Raw genomic sequence first — 14,701 nt, 5'->3', positions numbered from 1 at the left:
TTCTCGTGTTTTTTTTAGTTTTCATTTTCTTGTTCTTGCTTTGTTTCTTTCCTAAAACACAAAAAGACCAAAAATATTTCTGTTGTTTCTCTTCACCACTTGTTTATTTTAGTTTCTTGATTTTATCTTGTTTTATTTACTATCGTTGGTTTGCTATAAGAAAATCCAAAAAGATTTTGCTTTGTTTGCTTGTTTCCTTTTGTTCTTGCTTCCAAATTCGAAAACACCAAAAATATTTGCTTTTCTTCTTTGGTTTTGTAAAGTTCATTATGAGTTCAATGGTCTTCGGTGGCTGGAGCGTGGTTTTCATTCCATATTATTCAAGCTACACAAGTGAAAAAGCAATAATGACGATATACGACGATCTTATTGTGGTGAGAGGCTGGTATGAACTCTATTTGTTTTCATTTTTGTACATATACTCATCCATGTGAGCATGCTTAGTTGGTTCATGTGAGGTATATGTCATTTAAGAAAGTCTAGTAGTTCATGTTCTCTCATGATTAGCTCCAATTTATTAATATGAGTAGCATGTCATAAATATTTGCTTGCATTGCTTTATTCATAGATAGGTATGACATTGTGGTATCCTCCTCTCGAATAATTCTCTTGAATCAACTTGGCACATGCTCACGCATGCATATGACTGAACAAAATGTCAATTAAGCCTCGATGATTTATTTTACCTCGGAGTTCTTGTATCACTTTTATGCCTCCGTTAATTTCTTTTTGTCGCAAGCATGATTATGACGAGTCATCGCTCTCTTGATTGTCGCTTCCCAGTCTATTGCTAGCCTTCACTTGTACTGAGCGGGAACGCTGCTCGTGCTTCCAAACACATGAAAACCAAGTTATTCCAGAGTGTCCACCATAAAAACCTATGCATGGCATTTCAAACCATTCCAAGTAAATTCTCATGTGCTACCTTTAAACCTTCAAAATGCTTCTCGATTTGTGTTAATGTTTCATAGCTCATGAGGAAGTATGTGGTGTTTATCTTTCAATCTTGTCATTTACTCTTGACAGACTTTCATAATGGACTAGTGGCACATCCGCTTATCCAATAATTTTGCAAAAAGAGTCGGCAACGGGGTTCCCGCACCCCAATTAATCAACTTTCATTAATAATTCTCTTCACATGTTTTGCCCCGATATATCGGTAAGCAACTTAAATTGCAAATAGACACTCCTCCATGGTATGTGATTGATGGAAGGCACCCGAGGATTCGGTTAGCCATGGCTTGTGTAAGCAAAGGTTGGGGGAGTGTCATCCATAATGAAACTAAAGTACGTGTGTAAACAAAAGAGAAGAGGGATGATTTACCTTGCTGGTAGAGATAACGTCCTTCATGGGAGCCGCTCTTGAAAGTCTGGTTGGCGAGGTAGTTAGAGTACCCACTATCATTCGTTGACAACAACAAACACCTCTCAAAATAATTTTACTCCAGTTTTACAAATGAAAAGCTCTAGCACATGTTAATCCCTGCTTCCCTCTGCGAAGGGTCAATCTTTTACTTTTACATTGAGTCTCCATCCTTTCTTTGAGCACTTTCTTGAGAGCACAACTGTCATTCTTAGTATAATATGCTTGTCCCAAAATGTGATTAACTGTGGTATAACTTTGATGTTTTTAACTTTGATAATCTCTATTTCCAGTCTTCTCATGAACCTCAAAGGTGCCCAAGCATTTATGTTTTGCTATACAATTACGGGCAAGCGAGATACCACTTTATCATATCATTCTATGAACATTGCAATCCTGCTGATAGACATGATTCATGATGCTCATTATTAATTTGTTGGTACCTTTTCCATGATTGACATAGCTATTAGATGATTTTATTTGCATGTATCTTATTATGAACTCGCTTAAGTACTTGCCATATCTTGAGAATATTTACATCATATGAACAAATGTGTTCGTGAAAGTTCTTTTATCGCACTCGGTTGTCAATCGAATTGCTTGAGGACAAGCAATAAGCTAAGCTTGGGGGAGTTGATACGTCCAAAACGTATCTACTTTCCCGAACACTTTTGCTATTGTTTTGCCTCTAATTTGTGTATTTTGGATGCAACTAACACGGACTAACGCTGTTTTCAGCAGAACTGCTCGGTGTCTCGTTTTTGTGCGTAAATCCAATTTTCAGGAAAATCCTCGGAATTTATGCGGAAGGTCCTATTTTCCCAGAATATTGACGGAGCCAGAAGGGCAAGCCAGGCGGGGGCCCGAGGGCCCCACACACTAGGTCGGCGCGGCCCAGGAGGGGGCGCGTGGCCCTAGTGTGTGGCGGCCTCGGCTGGCCCCCGACGCCCTCCTTCGGACTACTTATTGCCTTCGACCTAAAAACGCACGGGGAGAAGTGGAAATCGCCAGAAACCATCCAGTACGCCGCCACCGTCGCGAAACTCCGTCTCGGGACCAGAAACTCCGTTCTGGCACTCCGCCGGGACGAGGAATTGGAGGAGATCATCGCCATCATCACCACCGACGCCTCTCCATCGACCAGCCATGTTTCCCCCATCCATGTGTGAGTAATTCCCCCGCTGTAGGCCGAAGGGGATGGTAGGGATTGGATGAGATTGGTCATGTAATAGCATAAGATTGTTAGGGCATAGTGCCTAGTGTCCGTAATTGGTACTTTTATGATATTGTTGCAACTTGTTATGCTTAATGCTTGTCACTAGGGCCCGAGTGCCATGATCTCAGATCTGAACATGTTATCAATTCATTATGATATTCATTGCTTTATGATCTTACCTGCAAGTTGTATACACGTATTGCTGTCCGGAACCGGAGGCCCCAAAGTGACAGAAACTGGGACAACCAAAGGGGATGACGGTGATATGAGGATCACATGTGTTCACGGAGTGTTAATGCTTTGCTCCGGTGCTCTATTAAAAGGAGTGCCTTAATTTCCAGTAGATTCCCTAGAGGCCCGGCTGCCGCCGGCTGGTAGGACAAAAGATGTTGTGCAAGTTTCTCATTGCGAGCACGTACGACTATATATGGAACACATGCCTATTGATTGATTAGTACTTGGATACCGTTTTATTATTATCTCGCAAATGCCCCGCTTTGATTGTTACATGAGTTTCTCTCATCCATGCAACGCCCGTTCATCCATCCCCGTGCCTACGGTATTTTAATCCTGCTTGTTTACTATAATCGCTACCGCTGTCTTTGTTACTCGTTGCTTGTTATTTCACTACTCGCTATCGCTATAAAACTCGTTACTATCGATAAACTCTTGCGAGCAAGTCTCGTTTCCAGTGTGCAGCTAAATTGACAACTCCGCTGTTAAGGCTTTCAAGTATTCTTTGTCTCCCCTTGTGTCGAATCAATAAATTGGGTTTTACTTCCCTCGAAGACTGTTGCGATCCCCTATACTTGTGGGTCATCAACGCTTCATGGTTGCGTGAGGCTTCACCAACACGGTTCATCGCCATGAGCCTTTTTCCTGTCTTGGCCATGTTTTCATTGGCTGCCACATAGGAGACTAGATCATCGGAGTTCAAATCAGCACTCTTGGTAATGATTTGCAAGTTGAGTGCAAGGTTGATGTCTTCTTGCTTGACTTCAATCATGGCAATGACCTTGGACTTTATGAATGCTTCATTCATCTCGAGGCCGTCATTGTACTTCTCAACTCCAAGTCCCTTTACCCTCACTCTAAGAGCACCAAGCCTTGCATAGGCATCGGCCACGTATTCTCCTTCTCTAATCATGAACATGGTGGCCTCTTACTTTGCGGTCTCATAAAGAGCTGATTGGATCAAATCGGTTCCCTCTTGGAGTACTACGATCCGATCCCACAACTCTTTAGCGGAGTCAATGTCATTGACTTGATCAAGGAGCTTGCGGTTGATGCCACTCCTAATCTTGTCACGTGCGGAGGCATTGAGTTGACGGTTGTAGAATTCGGTGGAGGTCAACCGAGCGGGATCATGTGGCTCCCAGTATCCATGAACAATGATCTCCCATAGCTCCACACTTGCAGCTTGCGAATATGAGATTCCATAGCAGATTTCCAAAAAGGAAAGTGAGTTCCATCAAAATGGGGAACATTCCCACTATGGTTTATATGAGGCATGGGTGAAGTGTTTTTGGGATAGTCATGGTTGACTTCATGGAAACTTCCTTGAGAGGCCGAAACCCCACTAGGAGCCCCACTAGTCAAGTTCTTAAGCATGGCAGTCATCTGTGCCATTTGGCTTTGTAGGTCATCCTCCTTTTTCTTCTTCTCGGCATCATATGCCAAGAATCTAGATTTCATCTCTCTAACCGAAAGGTTAGAGTGTTCATCTGGACCCTCGAATAGTTTATCCATCTCACTCTTAAGGCGGTGAAGCCCTTAATAAGAGTCGAGGCTCTGATACCAATTGAAAGTTCGGAGATGGTAAACCTAGAGGGGGGTGAATAGGTTTCTACAGATTTTAATTCTTTCTTTGCAATATTAGGCTTTGCGGAATATAAAGGTGAGCCTAATGCAAACTAGGTGAAACAACCTATATGAGGATACAACTAACTCGAGCACGAAGGCTCTCACAGGCAGTTAAATCACAAGTAAAGAGTTCGGTTAGAGATAACCGATAGCACGCGGAGACGAGGATGTATTCCCGCATTCCCTTCCTTTGCAAGAAGGTACATCACGTTTGGAGGGGTGGAGGTCCCACGAAGGATTCCCCACGCCACGAAGGCTCACCCTATTCTCCGGGGCCTATCCCAAGAAGGAATAGCTCTCTCACTTGTGGAAGACTTTGAGGTAGCCTCCAAACCTTCACAATCTTGTCAGGAGCAAATCCACATCCCGGATGCTTCCGGACCACTCTTGCCCACCTAGGGTTTCCAAGGAACCCTAGAGAGCAAGCTTCTTGATGAATACAAGGGGGAATGAGATTTGGCTTGGTAGAACAGTAGATCGGGTCCTCCTCTATCGTTTCCCCGGAGGGATTTGAGTTTGGGCGGAGGAGGAGGGAGACCTGAGGCTTTTGGTGTTTCTAGCAATGGAGTATGAGAGAGTGAGCTCAAAAATAGCTTGTAGTGTAGTGCCTACCCCTTCAGAGGTAGGAGAAGGGGTATATATAGTGTCACTTGAAATATGGCCGTTGGCAACTTGCCAACTCAGCTTTCTCCTGAGATTCCCGGTCAACCGGGCCACAGACCGGAGCGTCCGGTGCAGGGCCTGATCGGACCGGGCCAGGGACCGGACCCGCCGGTCCAAACCGGGCGGCAGACCGGACCCCGACCGGAGCCTCGAAATGTCGCGTGATACGTCTCCGACGTATCGATAATTTCTTATGTTCCATGCCACATTATTGATGATATCTACATGTTTTATGCATACTTTATGTCATTATTATGCGTTTTCCGGAACTAACCTATTGACGAGATGCCGAAGTGCCAGTTCTTGTTTTCTGCTGTTTTTGGTTTCAGAAATCCTAGTAAGGAAATATTCTCGGAATTGGACGAAATCAACGCCCGAGCATCTTAGGATTGCATGAAGCTTCCGGAACACCCGAGAGCCGCCGAGGGGGGCCACAGAGCCCACCAAACACGCAGGCCGGCGCGGCCAAGGGGGGCCCGTGCCCCCTGTTGTGTCGTCGCCTCGTTGACCTTCTGACGCCGCCTCTTCGCCTATATAAAGGTCCCTGACCTAAAACACGATACTGGAAAAGCCACGGTACGAGAAACCTTCCAGAGCCGCCGCCATTGCGAAGCCAAGATCTGGGGGACAGGAGTCTCCGTTCCGGCACGCCGCCGGGACGGGGAAGTGCCCCGGAAGGCTCCTCCATCGACACCACCGCCATCTCCATCAACGCTGCTGTCTCCCATGAGGAGGGAGTAGTTCTCCATCGAGGCTCGGGACTGTACCGGTAGCTATGTGGTTAATCTCTCTCCTATGTGCTTCAATACAATAATCTCATGAGCTGCCTTACATGATTGAGATTCATATGATGATGCTTGTAATCTAGATGTCATTATGCTAGTCAAGTGGATTTTACTTATGTGATCTCCGGAGAGTCCTTGTCCCACGTGTGTAAAGGTGACGAGTGTGTGCACCGTGTGGGTCTCTTAGGCTATATTTCACGGAATACTTATTCACTGTTATGAATGACATAGTGAAGTGCTTATTTATATCCCTTTATGATTGCAATGTGTTTTGTATCACAATTTATCCGTGTGCTACTCTAGTGATGTTATTAAAGTAGTTTATTCCTCCTGCACGGTGTAATGGTGACAAGTGTGTGCATCGTGTAGTACTTGGCGTAGGCTATGATTGTGATCTCTTGTAGATTATGAAGTTAACTATTGCTATGATAGTATTGATGTGATCTATTCCTCCTTTCGTAGTGTGAAGGTGACGAGTGTGCATGCTATGTTAGTACTTGGTTTGGTTATGTTGATCCGTTATGCACTCTAAGGTTATTTAAATATGAACATTGAATATTGTGGAGCTTGTTAACTCCGGCATTGAGGGTTCGTGTAATCCTACACGAGTTAGTGGTGTTCATCATCCAACAAGAGGGTGTAGAGTCTAGCATCTATCTATTTATTCTGTTATGTGATCAATGTTGAGAGTGTCCACTAGTGAAAGTATGATCCCTAGGCCGTGTTCCTAAATACTACTATCGCTGTTTGTTTACTGTTTTACTGCATCTATACTTCCTGCAATATTACCACCATCAACCACACACCAGTCCTGGACAGCAAAGCACTTTTCTGGTGCCGTTGCTACTGCTCGCATTTATTCATAACACCCGTATTTCACTATCTCTTCGCCGAACTAGTGCACCTATTAGGTGTGTTGGGGACACAAGAGACTTCTTGCTTTGTGGTTGCAGGGTTGCATGAGAGGGATATCTTTGACCTCTTCCTCCCTGAGTTCGATAAACCTTGGGTGATCCACTTAAGGGAAACTTGCTGCTGTTCTACAAACCTCTGCTCTTGGAGGCCCAACACTGTCTACAAGAATAGAAGCACCCGTAGACATCAAGCACTTTTCTGGCGCCGTTGTCGGGGAGGAAAGGTAAAAAGCACTCACACACCGGATCCCGGCAACGAAGCACTTTTCTGGCGCCGTTGCCGGGGAGGAAAGGTAAAAGGCTCTCATACTCCGGTCCCAGGTAAAGTACTTTTCTGGCGCCGTTGTGTGTGTGCTCGAAGCTATTTCCTTTAGATCCCGCAATTGCATCTTTTTGTTTCTTGTTTACACTAGTTAGGCATAATGGACAACAATGAGCTTCTTATTCTATTTCCTGATTTAAGACATGGATGGTTTGATGCGAAAATTAAAAAACCTATGGAACATATTAGTATGAACGCTTTGAACACCATTGTTGCTAATGATATGGAAAATTCTAAGCTTGGGGAAGCTGGTTTTGATGAGCATGATCTTTTTAGTCCACCAAGCATTGAGGAGAAAATTTTCTTTGATGATACTTTGCCTCCTATTTATGATGATTATAATGATAGTGGTCTTTTGGTGCCACCTACTATGGAGAGTAAATTTTGTTGTGATTACAATATGCCTCCTATATTTGATGATGAGAATAATAATGATAGCTACTTTGTTGAATTTGCTCCCACTACAACTAATAAAATTGATTATGCTTATGTGGAGAGTAATAATTTTATGCATGAGACTCATGATAAGAATGTTTCATTTGATAGTTATATTGTTGAGTTTGCTCATGATGCTACTTGGATATTATTATGAGAGAGGAAAATATGATTGTAGAAATTTTCATGTTACTAAAACACCTCTCTTTTTGCTGAAAATCTTGAAGCTGCACTTGTTTTATCTTTCTATGCTTGTTGCATTATGCTTCATGAATTTGTTTATTTACAAGATTCCTATGCATAGGAAGCATGTTAGGCTTAAATTTGTTTTGAACTTACCTTTTGATGCTCTCTTTTGCTTCAACTCTTATTTCTTGCGAGTGCATCATTAAAACTATCGAGCCCATCTTAATGGCTATAAAGAAAGAACTTCTTGGGAGATAACCCATGTGTTTATTTTGCTACGGTATCTCTATTTTATATTTGTGTCTTGGAAGTTGTTACTACTGTAGCAACCTCTCCTTACCTTAGTTTTGTGCCTTGTTGTGCCAAGTAAAGTCTTTGATAGTAAGGTTCATACTAGATTTGGATTACTGCGCAGAAACAGATTTCTTTGCTGTCACGAATCTAGGCCTAATTCTCTGTAGGCAACTCAGAAAATTATGCCAATTTACGTGCGTGATCCTCAGATATGTACGCAACTTTCATTCAATTTGGGAATTTTCATCTGAGCAAGTCTGGTGCCTCAATAAAATTCGTCTTTACGGACTATTCTGTTTTGACAGATTCTGCCTTTTATTTCGCATTGCTTCTTTCGCTGTGTTGGGTGGATTTCTTTGTTCCATTACCTTCCAGTAGATTTGAGCAATGTCCAGAAGTGTTAAGAATGATTGTGTCACCTCTGAACATGTGAAATTTTAATTATGCACTAACCCTCTAATGAGTTTGTTTCGAGTTTGGTGTGAAGGAAGTTTTCAAGGGTCAAGAGAGGAGGATGATACAATGTGATCAAGAAGAGTGAAAGCTCTAAGCTTGGGGATGCCCCCGTGGTTCATCCCTGCATATTTCAAGAAGACTCAAGCGTCTAAGCTTGGGGATGCCCAAGGCATCCCCTTCTTCATCGACAAATTTATCAGGTTCCTCCCTTGAAACTATATTTTTATTCGGTCACATCTTATGTACTTTACTTGGAGCGTCTGTTTGTTTTTGTTTTTGTTTGAATAAATGCTTGTGTGGGAGAGAGACACGCTCCGCTGGTTCATATGAACACACGTGTTCTTAGCTTTTAATGTTCATGGCGAAGGTTGAAACTGCTTCGTTAATTGTTATATGGTTGGAAACGGGAAATGCTACATGTAGTAATTGGTATGATGTCTTGAATAACTTGATACTTGGCAATTGTTGTGCTCATGTTTAAGCTCTTGCATCATATACTTTGCACCCACTAATGAAGAAATACATAGAGCTTGCTAAAATTTGGTTTGCATAATTGGTCTCTCTAAGGTCTAGATAATTTCTAGTAAAGAGTTTGAACAACAAGGAAGACGGTGTAGAGTCTTATAACGTTTACAATATGTCTTTTATGTGAGTTTTGCTGCACCGGTTCATCCTTGTGTTTGTTTCAAATAACCTTGCTAGCCTAAGCCTTGTATCGAGAGGGAATACTTCTCATGCATCCAAAATCCTTGAGCCAACCACTATGCCATTTGTGTCCACCATACCTACCTACTACATGGTATTTCTCTGCCATTCCAAAGTAAATTACTTCATGTGCTACCTTTAAACAATTCAAAACTTTATTACTCCTTATTTGTGTCAATGTTTTATAGCTCATGAGGAAGTATGTGGTGTTTTATCTTTCAATCTTGTTGGGCAGCTTTCACCAATGGACTAGTGGCTTCATCCGCTTATCCAATAATTTTGCAAAAAGAGCCGGCGCGGGGTTCCCAGCCCCCAATTAATCAACCTTCATTAATAATTCTCTTCACATGTTTTGCTCGATTCATCAGTAAGCAACTTAATTTTGCAAATAGACACTCCTCCATGGTATGTGAATGTTGGAAGGCACCCGAGGATTCGGTTAGCCATGGCTTGTGTAAGCAAAAGGTTGGGAGGAGTGTCAACCATAAATAGAACTAAAGTACATGTGTAAACAAAAGAGAAGAGGGATGATCTACCTTGCTGGTAGAGATAACGTCCTTCATGGGAGCCGCTCTTTGAAAGTATGTTTGATGAGGGGGTTAGAGTGCCCACTACCATTCGTTGACAACAACAAACACCTCTCAAAACTTTACTTTTATGCTCTCTATATGATTTCAAAACTTAAAAAGCTCCAGCACATGATTTAATCCCTGCTTCCCTCTGCGAAGGGCCATTCTTTTACCTTTTATGTTGAGTCAGTTCACCTATCTCTCTCCACCTCAAGAAGCAAACACTTGTGTGAACTGTGCATTGATTCCTACATACTTGCATATTGCACTTGTTATATTACTTTACATTGACAATATCCATGAGATATACATGTTATAAGTTGAAAGCAACCGCTGAAACTTAATCTTCCTTTGTGTTGCTTCAATACCTTTACTATGATTTATTGCTTTATGAGTTAACTCTTATGCAAGACTTATTGATGCTTGTCTTGAAAGTACTATTCATGAAAAGTCTTTGCTTTATGATTCAGTTGTTTACTCATGTCATTACAATTGTTTTGATCGCTGCATTCATTACATGTGTTTACAATAGTATGATCAAGGTTATGATGGCATGTCACTCCAGAAATTATCTTTGTTATCGTTTACCTGCTCGGGACGAGCAGAAACTAAGCTTGGGGATGCTGATACGTCTCCGATGTATCGGTAATTTCTTATGTTCCATGCCACATTATTGATGATATCTACATGTTTTATGCATACTTTATGTCATTATTATGCGTTTTCCGGAACTAACCTATTGACGAGATGTCGAAGTGCCAGTTCCTGTTTTCTGCTGTTTTTGGTTTCAGAAATCCTAGTAAGGAAATATTCTCGGAATCGGACGAAATCAACGCCCAGCATCTTAGGATTGCATGAAGCTTCCAGAACACCCGAGAGCCGCCAGAGGGGGGCCACAGGCCCACCAAACAATGAGGCCGGCGCAGCCAAGGGGGCCCGCGCCCCCTGTTGTGTCGTCGCCTCGTTGACCTTCTGACGCCGCCTCTTCGCCTATATAAAGGTCCCTGACCTAAAACACGATACGGAAAAGCCACGGTACGAGAAACCTTCCAGAGCCGCCGCCATTGCGAAGCCAAGATCTGGGGGACAGGAGTCTCTCGTTCCGGCACGCCGCCGGGACGGGGAAGTGCCCCGGAAGGCTCCTCCATCGACACCACCGCCATCTCCATCAACGCTCGCTGTCTCCCATGAGGAGGGAGTAGTTCTCCATCGAGGCTCGGGGCTGTACCGGTAGCTATGTGGTTAATCTCTCTCCTATGTGCTTCAATACAATAATCTCATGAGCTGCCTTACATGATTGAGATTCATATGATGATGCTTGTAATCTAGATGTCATTATGCTAGTCAAGTGGATTTTACTTATGTGATCTCCGGAGACTCCTTGTCCCACGTGTGTAAAGGTGACGAGTGTGTGCACCGTGTGGGTCTCTTAGGCTATATTTCACGGAATACTTATTCACCGTTATGAATGGCATAGTGAAGTGCTTATTTATATCCCTTTATGATTGCAATGTGTTTTGTATCACAATTTATCTGTGTGCTACTCTAGTGATGTTATTAAAGTAGTTTATTCCTCCTGCACGGTGTAATGGTGACAAGTGTGTGCATCGTGTAGTACTTGGCGTAGGCTATGATTGTGATCTCTTGTAGATTATGAAGTTAACTATTGCTATGATAGTATTGATGTGATCTATTCCTCCTTTCGTAGTGTGAAGGTGACGAGTGTGCATGCTATGTTAATACTTGGTTTGGTTATGTTGATCTGTTATGCACTCTAAGGTTATTTAAATATGAACATTGAATATTGTGGAGCTTGTTAACTCCGGCATTGAGGGTTCGTGTAATCCTACAAAGTTAGTGGTGTTCATCATCCAACAAGAGGGTGTAGAGTCTAGCATCTATCTATTTATTCTGTTATGTGATCAATGTTGAGAGTGTCCACTAGTGAAAGTATGATCCCTAGGCCTTGTTCCTAAATATCGCTATCGCTGTTTGTTTACTGTTTTATCGCATCTATACTTCCTGCAATATTACCACCATCAACCACACACCAGCTCCTGGACAAGCAAAGCACTTTTCCGGTGCCGTTGCTACTCGCTCGCATTTATTCATACCACCTGTATTTCACTATCTCTTCGCCGAACTAGTGCACCTATTAGGTGTGTTGGGGACACAAGAGACTTCTTGCTTTGTGGTTGCAGGGTTGCATGAGAGGGATATCTTTGACCTCTTCCTCCCTGAGTTCGATAAACCTTGGGTGATCCACTTAAGGGAAACTTGCTGCTGTTCTACAAACCTCTGCTCTTGGAGGCCCAACACTGTCTACAAGAATAGAAGCACCCGTAGACATCATCGCGCAGTACTCCCTCCGGTTGCAGTCAGCGCAGAGCTCGGTTGGCACCGGAGCGCCCGGTCATGCACCCGGTCGGACCGGGCCAGGGACCGGACCCGCCGGTCCAAACCGGGCGGCAGACCGGACCCCAACCAGGGGCATCTCCGTGTCGTCCAATATGTCTCCTGGAAGGCATCAGCACAGGGGCCGGTTGGCGCCGGAGCGCCCGGTCATGCGCCCGGTCGACCAGGCGACAGACCGGAGCCTGCCGGCGCACGGGCCGGTCCAACCGGGCCTATGACCGGCTGCCTGCTGTAGACCCCTTTTTGATTGTTGTCGAAGTGGGGGTCTCCTTTAGCCTTCTTGTTCCTTTGATACACCATTTATGCCTCTTTGGCTAATACCTGAGATTATCCTTTCAAACATGTATTAGGAAAAATACTCTAGCACGGTGTCATTGTTACCAAATAATGGATATGGGTAAAATACCCTTACATTACCTCTACCTCTTTATTCGGTATTATAACATCTATTATATAGAGCTTGTTCTTAGATGCTCAAAAATCCCAAGTTCGCTAAAATCTGAGTCTGGATGCAAAAGTTATCACCGTTTTCGTATTATGTCTGGAATTCCGCCGTAAACACCGATGGTGACGGTTTCCCCGCCGAAGTCATTCCGGCGTGCCAGATTGTTTCCGGCATATTCCTAATGGAGTACTAGTACGCCATTCTGGCGTAACCAAAATGATTCCGGCGTAGAAACCGGCACACCTGTTTGCATATTTCGGCGCGCAAACTAGCGTGCCGGTTTCCTTGCCAATTTTGTTTTTCAGTTCCGGCGATTTTCCGGCAGATTGGAGTGGCTGCTTGTTTTTGTCCCAAACGGTCATATTTTGAAGGGCTATAAAATTGGCTTCTTCCCTAAAGGTTTCGTAGGGTTCTTGAGCATGTGTTTGGTCATCATTGTTGAATCTCTTAGCTTGCTTTCTCCCTTCCCTCAAATGATTCTTGCATCTTTTTAAGGAATTTGGAAGAGGAGATCTAGATCTACAATATCCACACAAAAAATCTCCTCTAAGTGGGGGGAATCCCTTGAATCTAGATTTTGGAGTCATTGGTTGACTTCTTCCACCACTGTTCTTCCTCTTTAGTTCCTCTGTAGCATTTGATGCTTTGGTGGGGTTTGAGAGAGAAGGATTTGAGCACTTTTCTTGGTGTTCTTGTTTTATATCATTGGACAGTGTTGAGCTCTTCATTACAATTAGTTCGAGTGAGAGACCGTGAGCTTATTACTGTTGGAGGGGTTCCCTCCTAGTTGGCTGAGCGATTGGTGCTTCGGTGACCTCTTCGTGAAAGATTGTTAAGATGCATGGGCTTCTCCCTCGTGGAGCTTGTGAAGTGGTTGTGGAGTTTGCCATCTCCAGAGTGGGGGAAAAGCTAGCCATAAGGAAAAGGTTTTTGTCCTTCATGGAATTGGCTTGGAGAAAAAACGTGAGCCTTCGTGGAGTTCGGGAGACCTTCGTGGCGGTGACGGACGCAGGATTTTGACACTGGGTGTTCAAAGTTGTTTTTTTTGCCACTTAAGGTTTGTAGAGTATATTTTTGTTAAATGCCGTTTGAAGACTGAAAAAATTAGACTAAGGGATTGAAAATATTTAGGAACAAGGCTGCATCACACCTTGGGTCATGTGCTTCCATAAACTGTCTTGGTTGGGTTTAGATCGGAGGAATCCCTTTGGCTCGAGAAGCACACATACTGTCCATGCGAACTGAATACCCAAAATACCTAATGCATACAGCCAAAAAATAATGGGTATTCATCTGAATGCCCATGACTTGACTTTGAATCGAGGGAGTCGCCACCGTCACCTCCGTCATCGTCACTCTCAGCTTGAATCGAGCGGGTCGTCAATTGGCCCTCTCATCCACTGCCGCATCCACCCCTATCCACCGTCAAGGCGCGTCGAAGCCATAGCCGGCCTAGGGGTAATTTTAGGCTAATCGTATTCCTTTTTTAAGAATCACATGACTTTGTGTGAACATGTAATTTTGTTTGTAGAAGAATTCCTTCATGGCGCAATTTTTTCCTGAGGACTCAGCATCGTTGGAAGATTTTTATATCGAAGAATTTCTTCATGATGACGATGTCAAGAATCTCATCTTGGTGGTCTCCTTGAAGGAACACGAGTATGGCAAGAAATTGAAGAGTCGATGCTCAATAATTGGCCTCCTTTGCATTCCTCGCAATCATGTTTCGGCCATGACATGCTCATGAATGAATACTTTTCCGAGGTTTGCACCTACCCGGCTTATCTCTTCTGTAGGCATTACCGATGCGTAGAGAGCTATTTGTCCGAATAGCAAAAACTTGCGAGATTTTTGGTGCCCAATACCTATGAGATCCCAACGAGGAGGGAAAAAATAGGTTGCTGGGGCACAATGAAGCAAGAGGATGGTCAGGGAGCATGAATTGCATGCACCGGAGATGGAATAACTACCTTGCTTCTTGGCACGAGCAGTACATCGGTCATCATCATGATCCAACAACTGTGCATGTCTCAGAGGACTTGTGGATCTGACCGTGTTTCTTTGGGTTGC

The sequence above is a fragment of the Lolium rigidum genome, chromosome 2, assembly GCF_022539505.1.
Source record: "Lolium rigidum isolate FL_2022 chromosome 2, APGP_CSIRO_Lrig_0.1, whole genome shotgun sequence".
Lineage (NCBI taxonomy): Eukaryota > Viridiplantae > Streptophyta > Magnoliopsida > Poales > Poaceae > Lolium > Lolium rigidum.
The sequence above is the reverse complement of the archived record's forward strand: the minus strand, read 5'-3'. Positions refer to the sequence as shown.